This window comes from Bombus vosnesenskii, unplaced genomic scaffold (genome assembly GCF_011952255.1).
Source record: "Bombus vosnesenskii isolate JDL3184/JDL3185 unplaced genomic scaffold, Bvos_JDL3184-5_v1.1 scf7180000015175, whole genome shotgun sequence".
NCBI lineage: Eukaryota > Metazoa > Arthropoda > Insecta > Hymenoptera > Apidae > Bombus > Bombus vosnesenskii.
Window position 1 is genome coordinate 7,933 of NW_022883868.1, and position 10,702 is coordinate 18,634.

Genomic DNA, 10,702 nt, shown 5'->3' on the forward strand with positions numbered 1-10,702 from the left:
TTTAGCTTATTATACATATATATTTATAAATAATAATTAAATTGCATTTAATAGTAATTTAAATAAGATATATCTGATTTTTATTTAATAATTATGTTTGTAGAGGATTATGTTTTAGAGGATTATGTTTTCAGAGGACTTGTGTGTAGAGGATGGTTGATCGTGAGATTTATTAGACAAGATTGCTCGTTGTTGAAACCTTCACGTATATTTTCAAATGATTAAATAAATAATTATAGATAATGTTCGCAAAGACGGTAGATACTCGTAGATACTGATCCATAACTCTCGTGAACTCTTTACGATTGCGTCCGTTTAAACTGGTATAGTATAAACAGGTCGGGGGAGAGTCGGAGAATTCAAATTCGTCTTTGTTCGACGGTTCGACGGTAACGTAACGGCGACATTGTTATGCCCGGAGTTTATTTATTAATATATTATGTATGTCCTAACGATCTTGATACTCCGAAGCAAAAAAACAACAACATGATTTGAAATGTTCTCTAGCTCATATACCGCTGCGTGTACTTTCAAGGAGCAAAACTGGCACAGTTCCGCTTGTGACGCGAGACGGAGATTATCGTTTCACTTCCTTTAACGCATTTTTGCTATTGAAAGACACTAATTTCTGTGACTTGCTTTATCTCTGTTATAAATCTCTCTTTATATTTAAAATTTGATAGTTTTTGTGCAAACATAAAAGGTAAGTAAATATTAATAAATATTATAATAATATAATATAATGCTATATAATAATATTAATAAATACTTCGCTATTTACTTATTTTATTTCCATTAAGGTATATTGTATTTTTCATTGCATTACTTTCATTTTTATTTAGTGTAATAATAAACGCATACGTTAATATTCATTGGCATTAGTGTAATTGTAAGCTTCACTGTAAATTTAATAAAATTTATAAGAACGGAATTATTAACAGGGTATATATGTGTAATTAAACTAGATTCTATTCTCAATGTTACTTCATTATTTTATTATTGTTTCATATATATATATTTTTTTTTAATTTACATGTGCTTCTAAGTTAATAGAACTAAACACATGTGTATGTATTAATTGCTATATACGTCATAATTTCAACCATAATATTAAATTATGGTATGTATTATTAAAAAGTATAGTTTAATGTATATATTAAATACATATCATTTATTCGTAGATTTTAAATATGGATACTGGATCAAAGAAGGAGATTAAAGAAATGATTACCAAAGATATATCGAATATACATAATTATTCCTTGGATGTTAAAAAATATGTTAACAACCAGCTTGAAGACACTCTGGATTATTTACATGGTTTAATTCCTGAAATACCACAATCAGTCCCTGGCCCTTCAACTACAAAGAGGCCGAAAGTTTTGAAGAAAAAAGGTTATCGCCGTAAAGAGACTATCCCAGAAAATGATATTATCAATACTGATAATACAGTAACAGATTCAGCAGTACATGATAAAACAGAAAATAAAGATGTAAAAACTGGGGATGTGCTGGAAACAACAATTGACCGAACAAAAAGAAAGGCTGCAATAAAAGCTGCAATTAATATTAAAAAGCAGCAGTCAATGTCACTTGTTACATAATTACGAAGGCTATCTCTTGATGATGACAGTAATGTAAACGTTTGTGTCATATTATGATGAAATTTAATACTTTTAATCTTATGTTACTAATATTATCTTATCTTATGTTACTAATCAATACTAACCCTTATATGTAGTACCCAATAATGTTTGATATCGGTTAATTAATACGTCAAAATCTAATTGCTTATGCAATTGTATGTACATTGTGTATATAAATACTACTATAACTAGTTGTTAAATATATTCTACATTTTTAGAGGAAACGTGGAGGCCGACCTGAAAAAAAGGAAAGTGCTAGAAGTAGTTCAGATGAAAAAAACACAAAAGGTCCTACAAAACATAGTAAAACAAAAAAGAATGTTTTAAGCGAAACAATTTCAAAAGAAGATGCAATACAACCAGAAAGGATTGAACCATTAAAGTCTTCAATAACAACAAGAGATAGTAATATAAAGAGAACTTTTTCATGGAGTGAAAACACGAAGGGTAAATATTCTAATATTATTGATGATACAGTAATTCCATCAGCAAGAAATGATATTGAAGATCCTTCAATGTGCGAGGATGCACTTGAGAAATTTACTCCTCTTATGAATTCCACGATGGACATCAATTCTACTTATACGCAGAAGATGATGGACGCTACCGCAATTGTAGAACCTTTATCACCAATAAAATCAAACGAAACGGTAGTAATTAATAAAAACTTGGCTAGTAGTATAGGAAAAAATAATGAACCTAAATTTACATCACGGTCGCCAATAACTCTGCAGGAGGAGGTTCAGCAGCTGAATCAAGCGATGATACTCACGGAGTTCGAAGAATTATTCGCAGAAGACGGGCCATCCCGTGAAAGGGAAATGTCTAATAGAAACATGACGAAATACGACATTCAAAATGAAATGAAGAAAAATGCGTATGCATCGAATTTGCTATTTGCTAAAACAGGATCATTGGAAAAAGAAAAAATTTCAGAACATGCCGTTGTTCAAAAACTGGCACGAAGATCTGTCAAAAAAGCAAAAGAAAGTCTTATTAGCGAAACAAAAGAAGGAGACTCAGATGATGACATCGCAGGTAACATTACAAACAGTATCAAAGTATTCTTCTGTTATAAAAACACAAGCTATTATTCATTCGATATTTTATCCAAAATATAGCTCCAAACAGTAAGGTCCACTTCTGTTTTGCACAGTAAACCTGACGACGACACATCGGACGATGAAGCCAGACCAAGGCGTACAATTCCACATTAGGCGCAATGTAAGTGTTGTTTTACTTAATGAGTTAATAAACATTATAATGCATGGAGTACTCGAATTTTTATCAATCTTAGCGTACATATGCGAAAATGAACTTGCAATGCAACGATAAATTCCGAAGAAAGCAGTCTATAAATTCTTTGATAGAAGAATGTGCACACCAGATTTAACTGAAATGTTTGAAAATATAGATAGGAGTAGCTTACAACGCACGTCCAGTGCAATATGGAAGACACCACCGCGTTATTCCATGATGGAAAACGAATAGAAGTTATAATTTGTTAAACTGAATGTTGTTGATTTCAAATTGTGCCTTAGAGCAGGAATACTTGCCATACCTTGCGTGTAATATAAAAATGATGTTACATTGCAACTATCGTTAAAAGATGTATGTGTTCTTAAAATATACCAATGAACGTAAGACTATTTCACTTTTTATATTTTAGAATGATCATAGGCATATATTATTTATATTATACTAATCAAATTTTACCATTTTTTCTTATTTATATGTATCTTCTTAAGAATTAATAAATAAACCAACTAATAAATAATTGTTTTGGTACGACTTTTTAATGAGAAGTAAATTTTATTAGATTTGCCTTATTATCACTGTTGTGTAATAATTCGCGAGACACTCTATGCTTAGCTACGCTAAGCGAGATACGCTAATATACTCTATACTCTATGCTTTATACCGTTCTTTTGCCCGCTAGTTACCTTGTACGCGAACTTTTTATCGCTAGTGGATTGTAAAAAGCTCGAAGCGGCGGTACCAAAACATAGTTATCTTCTATTAGCAAATAAAATTCTATTTTTGATGAAATTTAGTAAAAAATATTAAAGTATCCGAGGAACAATTTCTTTTGCCTGCAAAAGTCACTTTGAGCAGGTGAAATCGAATCCTCAAGATTTTGATTAACTTGTGATGATCCGAGATACAGTAAAACTTTGCATCGCTCTATTGAAAAATATTTGTGCGCTAGGAATGAATCTCGAGTAAATAATGAGTTTGCTATTTTAAAGATAAAACGTGTAACAGGCATTACATGTAAGAAATACAATGCGGGCAAAATAACAGCTCACTTAACATTTCTGTTAATATCTAAATACATAGGATCTTTCACCAGATATTAGCGCTTTTATTGGAACAAACAAATGAAAATGAACAATTCCGTGTAACATATTTCGGAGCCATATTGATCTGATATGTCAAACATATACATTGATATTTCGAAAATTAAAAATTATTTTCTAGAGTTGACATGTTGTTTTTCAGGTAAGTAAAATGTTTTTTAATGTATACTATATCTAATTTATTAAGTGTAATTACCAGTTATTTGCCCCACTTTTATAATTTCCTTTGTATATTATATACATTATAATCTAAAACGTATTTGTTCAACGTATTTGTCGTCCAATACCGATGATTTAGTCATAGACCGAATTTCTTTTACCTGTAAGGTCAATATTTTGGCAACTGAGACTAAATTAGAAGGTGTCTGTTTAATTTTTCTTCTACCTTTTCCCATAGAAAAATGTCTGAAAGTCCAAAACAGAAAAGAGAGAAATGGTCAGAGGAGAACATGAATGGGGCTTCGAAGCTACTCTTCAAAAATAAAATGGTCCAAAGACAGCTCACTGAAGCTTTCAATGTTTCAAAAACGACGAATGTGAAGTCTGGGCACACGTCGAATGCGCAAATCAAGAAAATATTAAGTATTCTCCATACGATATACATAAAAATCAAATTTGAATAAGAATATGTATACTGACATCTAGAGGACTTTTTAAAACATTATTAACCATTTAGAGCAAAAGATCAAATAATTAAATAATTGATCGGTACTGGACGACAATTTTTCGTTTCCTACAAATTCCGACATTACTATTCTTGCACATTGTCAATTCGTCAATTCGTATTATTGAATTTCATAAAATTAATTTTCCTACTTTTATCAAGTTCCATTTGTGCTATAAAGTCACTTTGTAAATTATCATTTTTATCAACTCTAGCACAAGGTACTGTGCGACTCTCCCCTGCATCTTAATTTGTATGTGATTCGAAATCCAAATTATTCGATATTTTTCATACCAAACTACGATAAAGATTCTTAACAACTTCTGCAAGATTACCTATACTAGCATTTATGACGTTCCTGTCTCACAAGATCAATAACCAAGCCTTTTCCTCGATTCTTTTTCTCTGATGAAACGTTAAATAGTTTTCTTCCTTCTTTCTGTCCGGATGAATTTTATCTTTTTCGTAGGTCATTGATATCTGGTCGCTTTTTTAAATTACTTTTTCCGTAGTTTTCATGTCGCAATAAAGAGATTAAAAAATGCTGGATCAAAATTCTTAATGCTTTTCTCACCCACTCCGTACTGTTATCTTTCTGTTCATGTTCAAAATAGCGAATAGAGGTACATATAGAGGCGAATACTTCTGTGTTTAGTCTATTGACACCCCCTCCCTCTCGCCCCTTGATGAGGTTGACTCGTGTTAGATCACAATATCAGTTTGCCTAACAATCAGAACTACATGGAATTTTGGGGATATACAGGCTGAGTCTTCAACAGCAAACCACCTGAATAATTCTTTCAATTTTTTGAGACGCAGGGAAATGTTTGAAACAAAAGTTGTTTGGTTTCGAGGAGGCTATTACGCGATGGAAAAAGTTTTTCTCAGATGGACGCGTTTACGAGTTTTAAAGAACACTTTAATAGGCTTCGTTTTTTTTTAAGTGTAGCCGTGTAGTTTTGAATACCTATTTGTCCCATTGTTGCTCTTTTGAAGACGGATTTAAATATCGCGGTCATTTAAGGTCACTCAAGGTCATAAAACGTAGTAAAATAGACCAATCGAACGTAATGTTTCAATATTCCGAAACAAAGGAAAATGGATTTACCATTTTCAAGATAAGCGGCCCGTTTATAAAACACCATTAAACTAGGAGACGCAATCAATTGGAGAAAAGATAAATTTTTTGTGACTACTTATCGTACTCGAATTCGACTCTACATCTTCGTTACTTTGTCGAAATTGCTATGTACAATAATTATTAATTATGAATAACGAAAGAAATCCTTAACCGAAAAATACTTCGTTATTCAGTATTCGTTGTTTAATATAATTATAAAACACCAATCAATAATAACACAGGTACTTCACAGTGAGATATTTGAATTATTCATCTAATATAAAGAATAAGAATTTTGGAACAAAAATTAAACGGTTAGTACAAACATTCGATAATTGCACGAAAAAGTCCTCTACGTAGTTACACAGCCGTCGTGTCCACTTTGAGAAGGGCAGATTTCCCTGAGGTATCGCGGAAGTTTGGCGGTCCATTGCGATCGAGCAGTGTAACATGATCCAATATTATCAGTTATCGTTGAGACAATGTATCCGAGTAATCATTCAAAACTGAAAATTGCCTTATTTTAGGCTTTTTAAAATTAAATTTCCACTAACGCATTTGTAGGATTTCCCCGACTAAAATAAGATCAAACATGATATAATATGAATAATATTTAATTATCAATTATTAAGTAAGCAAATATGTTCCAAATTTTATCGTGTTTGGTGTCATTTTAACCAGTAAAACGCAAGAAACATATTAGCAAAAATTTCATTGACCAAAAATCGCAAATAAGAATTTTTCAACTTATCGCCAGCCTTTAACGAGGCTCTCTTTCTCCTTCATTCGCGTTGTCAATTTTGAGGAATAGAGTCGTTCCTACGTCTCCATAATTGTAACGTTTCAGTCCCGATTTTTGTGCAATTATCGAATATAATTATTAAAATTGTATACACGACATATTACAAACATTGAATCGAATCTTCTTCTGCAAAACGTTATCGAACACGAAAAAACGAACACGAATAATCGAATCGAAAATGACTAAACGATCGGCTGTTGGATAAGTGTTTACTAAGTGTTACGACCGTTCGCGGAGAGACGCGGTCGCGAGGAAAACGCGTCAGCGAGAGGCGTAAATTTTCGCTACGATTCGGTGAATCGACGCCGCGAAGTAGTCGTTCCCCTGTTTCGGTTAGGATAACAGAGGTGGTTGATATGAATATGACACAGTAGTAAGTTATATTTCACCGTTTATTCCACAACTTATAACGAGGATAGTTACGCTGGTGCGTATGTACGAGATGAGTGAGTGACTGATCTGCGGGTGTGTATACCCGCTCGAAGGATGTTGACCGTTCGAAGGATGTAAAATCAGTACTGTTTTGAGACGATGCTGTGACGGAGGAGAGCTAAGGATGGGTGTGTCTAGCGCACGGGACCATCGGATTTGTTGGTGCCGATGTTATTTAGGAGAGTGAGGGAATAGGCTTCGTTTTTAATTGGTTAAACGAAGGGTCTTAACCGCCCTCGAGAGAAAGTGGTTAGTGGGAGGAAAGTTGCAGCGTACGTGAGAAAACTAACTTTCCCTTTTTCGCCGTGGTAGACAATAGTCTCTAGAAATTCCTCCGAACCAGATGTTTGTTTTGTTTGAAGGACCTTTTCTACGAAATCTATGCGATTTATGGAAGGTACTTGAAACTATGGAGGATACGCTGGGAGTATTCGAAGACATCTGGTTGCCATATTGCCTGCGGTGTGTGGCCTCGGCTAGGTAGAGTGTTACGCGACGTAACACTAAGAATCTGACTAAGTACACTCTCTTAAATGCAAATGACTCATTGAACTTTTTTGATATTAACTTTTTAATGAACGGCAATCCTCGAATAAAATCTTACTCAAACTGATAACATTAACAAAATGTTTAAAAAATGTCAAAATCGGCGGTATCTCCTTTTTTTGTAAATATTTACCGGCTATTGAATCCATTGATTCTCGATTGCCTTATCTGTTTGCTTGTGTACATCTTTTATATATACATAGATGGATACACAAATAAGTTTCGTCTATGGCGAGATCAATTTAGCCACCTGAGTAACCAGCTATCTTTCGAATCAACAGATACAATACCGATACAATGATACGACATGCGATGTACATACTCGAAACGTTATAGATTGAATCAATGAATTAATGAATTAATGAAGAGTAGCTGCTAATCATTGGTAGGATACACGCTTGTTAAAGATCGAAGATGTCCGTGAATTAATTAGCTTTAAAATTAAAAGGTTAGGTATGTGGGAGATTTTGCGTTTGAGGAAAATTATTCGAAGACAGCAATATGGTCCTGTTGATGATACGGAAGTGTAGGGGTAATAGGGTGAATGCAACGAGCAATGTATAATAAACAATTGATAATTGGTAATAATGTATAAATGATTCGTAACGATTAAGAATAGAAGCAGATAGTAATATTTAATTAGAACCCATGTATTTTATTTCAACTTCCAATTTATGTTCCTTTGATAGCAAAAATTAAAATAGAATTGATTATAATAAATTTTGAATATAGGAGATTGAAAATTGAAATGGTTCATCAATTGGTCTGATTTCAAACTAATCTCGTAAAAAAGTTGTAAAGAGGGGAAATATAGCTTTAAGAAATACGCAATTAATCGAGTGTTTACGGTACGTGCCAATAACAAGACAAGCTTTTGACTTTTGGAGAAGTCGACTATAACAAAAATATACTATATTATATTATATTATATATTATATTATATATTATAGCTATAATTTTAGCAGATACTGTTTATCTATTTCGTTTTGCGTGTATTAACGTCCTCATGTTGTATCGTATAGTAATTAATGCATCAGATTATATACATATTGGTGTTTGTAGGTAACACGTTATACAGAGTGGAGAAGCAGCATCAAATTGTCACGATTGCAAAATAAAATGAGTGAACGGCTGGTGAACGAGCAAAATACTCGTACAATAACAAGTGAATGTAAAGGGAGCTCTAAATTCCAAGAAATTCCATTTTATCAGCCGAACAAAATGTATAATCTGATAATGTTTTGAGGATAGTAAGTTAGGCAGGCGAAAAAAACAGGTGTTAACGATCAAGTATAACAGATACACAGTAATAAATATTCAACAATTTTTCAACTGTAATGTATTTATACACAAATCTGCGTACTTTGTATCAAAGTTTCTGTTGAAAATGACAACGTGAGTTCGTGCTCGCCATCCATATGCAGATGCGTTAGTGATAAGAAATAGTAACTAGAGGATGATGCTAGTTACAATCGATAGATTTAATCGATAGGCTTAAGATGCTTTTTTGTTTTTATCCCTAGTTTTTGTAAGCGTGTGCAATAAAGGCTTCTTTTTTGGCTCAGAACGGTGTAATAGATTTATCCATTTAATAAAATAATAACTACTCTGATCTTACCTCTGAGTATAGAAATAACAACAGTTTCGATACATATATTTTTATGTACAGCATGTATAAAAAGTATCAGGGCGTATAAGTGTCCACTAGCGTGATTTCGGAGGATCGGAGCCTCTGGATCGATTGATTCATGCAAAATTTTGTAAAAATTGACGTTTGCTGGCACCGTATGCTACTTAGCACGAGGATCAAATGGAACTTTACTGGGAAAGTATACTTGGATACCATGATGTGCAAGATATTATTCTTGTATATGTAGGATTTGTATACATTTTAATCAATTTAATCCTCATTTTATCAATAAATCCAATTATTTTGCCATCTATCTCTATTACCGACTATCGAATTGTTCGTTGTTCCAAAAATGTGTTGCGCGCAATACTGGGCACTATTAAATAAATTTTCATTTAAATAATTGTTTAAATGTTAAAAGACAGAAATAAATTATTTGCAATTTCAACAAGTTTAAATATATTATTTAAAATAATGAGATTAATTGTTATTTACAAATTTTATTTTCTATTTATTCTAAAAGAAAGCTAATAAAATCAGAATCTTTGTTTGAAAGTCTTTTTTCACACAGTAGATAATTCTGTAATAATGTGAAATCACGCTGATTGCTCCATTCTGTTTATCACGGGCTATCCCACCTGCTAACGAAAACTTGTTTTCTCGTTAATGTCACATTGCTTACTTTCTACCTGACTGCGAAATATAAACTTGTTGCGAATAATCTCGATGTAAGACCCAACGGAATTTCAACGTCATTTCTCCAGAAAACGGTTCAATTGCGACTCATAGACCTCATAGAGTCCTCGCGATGAGTAGACGTTTGTAAAACTGTATCATCCAGAGTTGTAGAATTAGGGTGGTCCGGTCAAATAAGTGTATTTTTTATATACTCTGTACATATACAGGCTTTTCCAGAATAATTCCATACCGCCAGACAGGATAAGACGTCAAACAAGAAAAAAGAACATTTTTCTTTTCTCCAGCTTATTTTTGCGCGTAAACTTTTTTTATTTAAAGCTAAAGTTTGAAATAGTTATAGATACTCTGTCACACTGAACGTATTTCATTGTAAGCTAGCTCAAGCAGAAACAAAGCCTTATACAAGAAAATTTCATCCTCTTCCTTTGACTTACTTTTGCATACAGAAAAATCTACAGTGTAAGTGTGCTATTCTGAGATTCCTTGATTATACATATCTTTTCTAAATTTTTTGTTTCTGTTAACAAAACTTCCATAAATGATAAAGTGCAGGTATTCCTAAAGGAAAAAATGTAAAGAAACTAAAATTAACGCCCAAACACCCAAAATTTCAACATTAACCCGACATATATATATTGTTAAATATGTAAATTCGCACGTTCGTGGGGAGACGCGATCTCGAGGAAGCGCGCCAACGGGAGTCGTAAATTCCCGTTACGATTGACCAATCGACGCCGCGAATCGTTCAATCCCTTATTTCTTTTGGGATAATAAGGGTAGTTAACTTGAAGAGAACGCTGCTA

The 10,702-nt window shown here is 32.9% G+C and overlaps 1 pseudogene; it reads left to right on the plus strand.

Moving 5' to 3' along the window:
* Positions 1-1,176: 1,176 nt before the first annotated feature.
* Positions 1,177-2,550, plus strand: LOC117241023 (annotated as a pseudogene).
* The last annotated feature ends 8,152 nt before the right edge of the window (positions 2,551-10,702 follow it).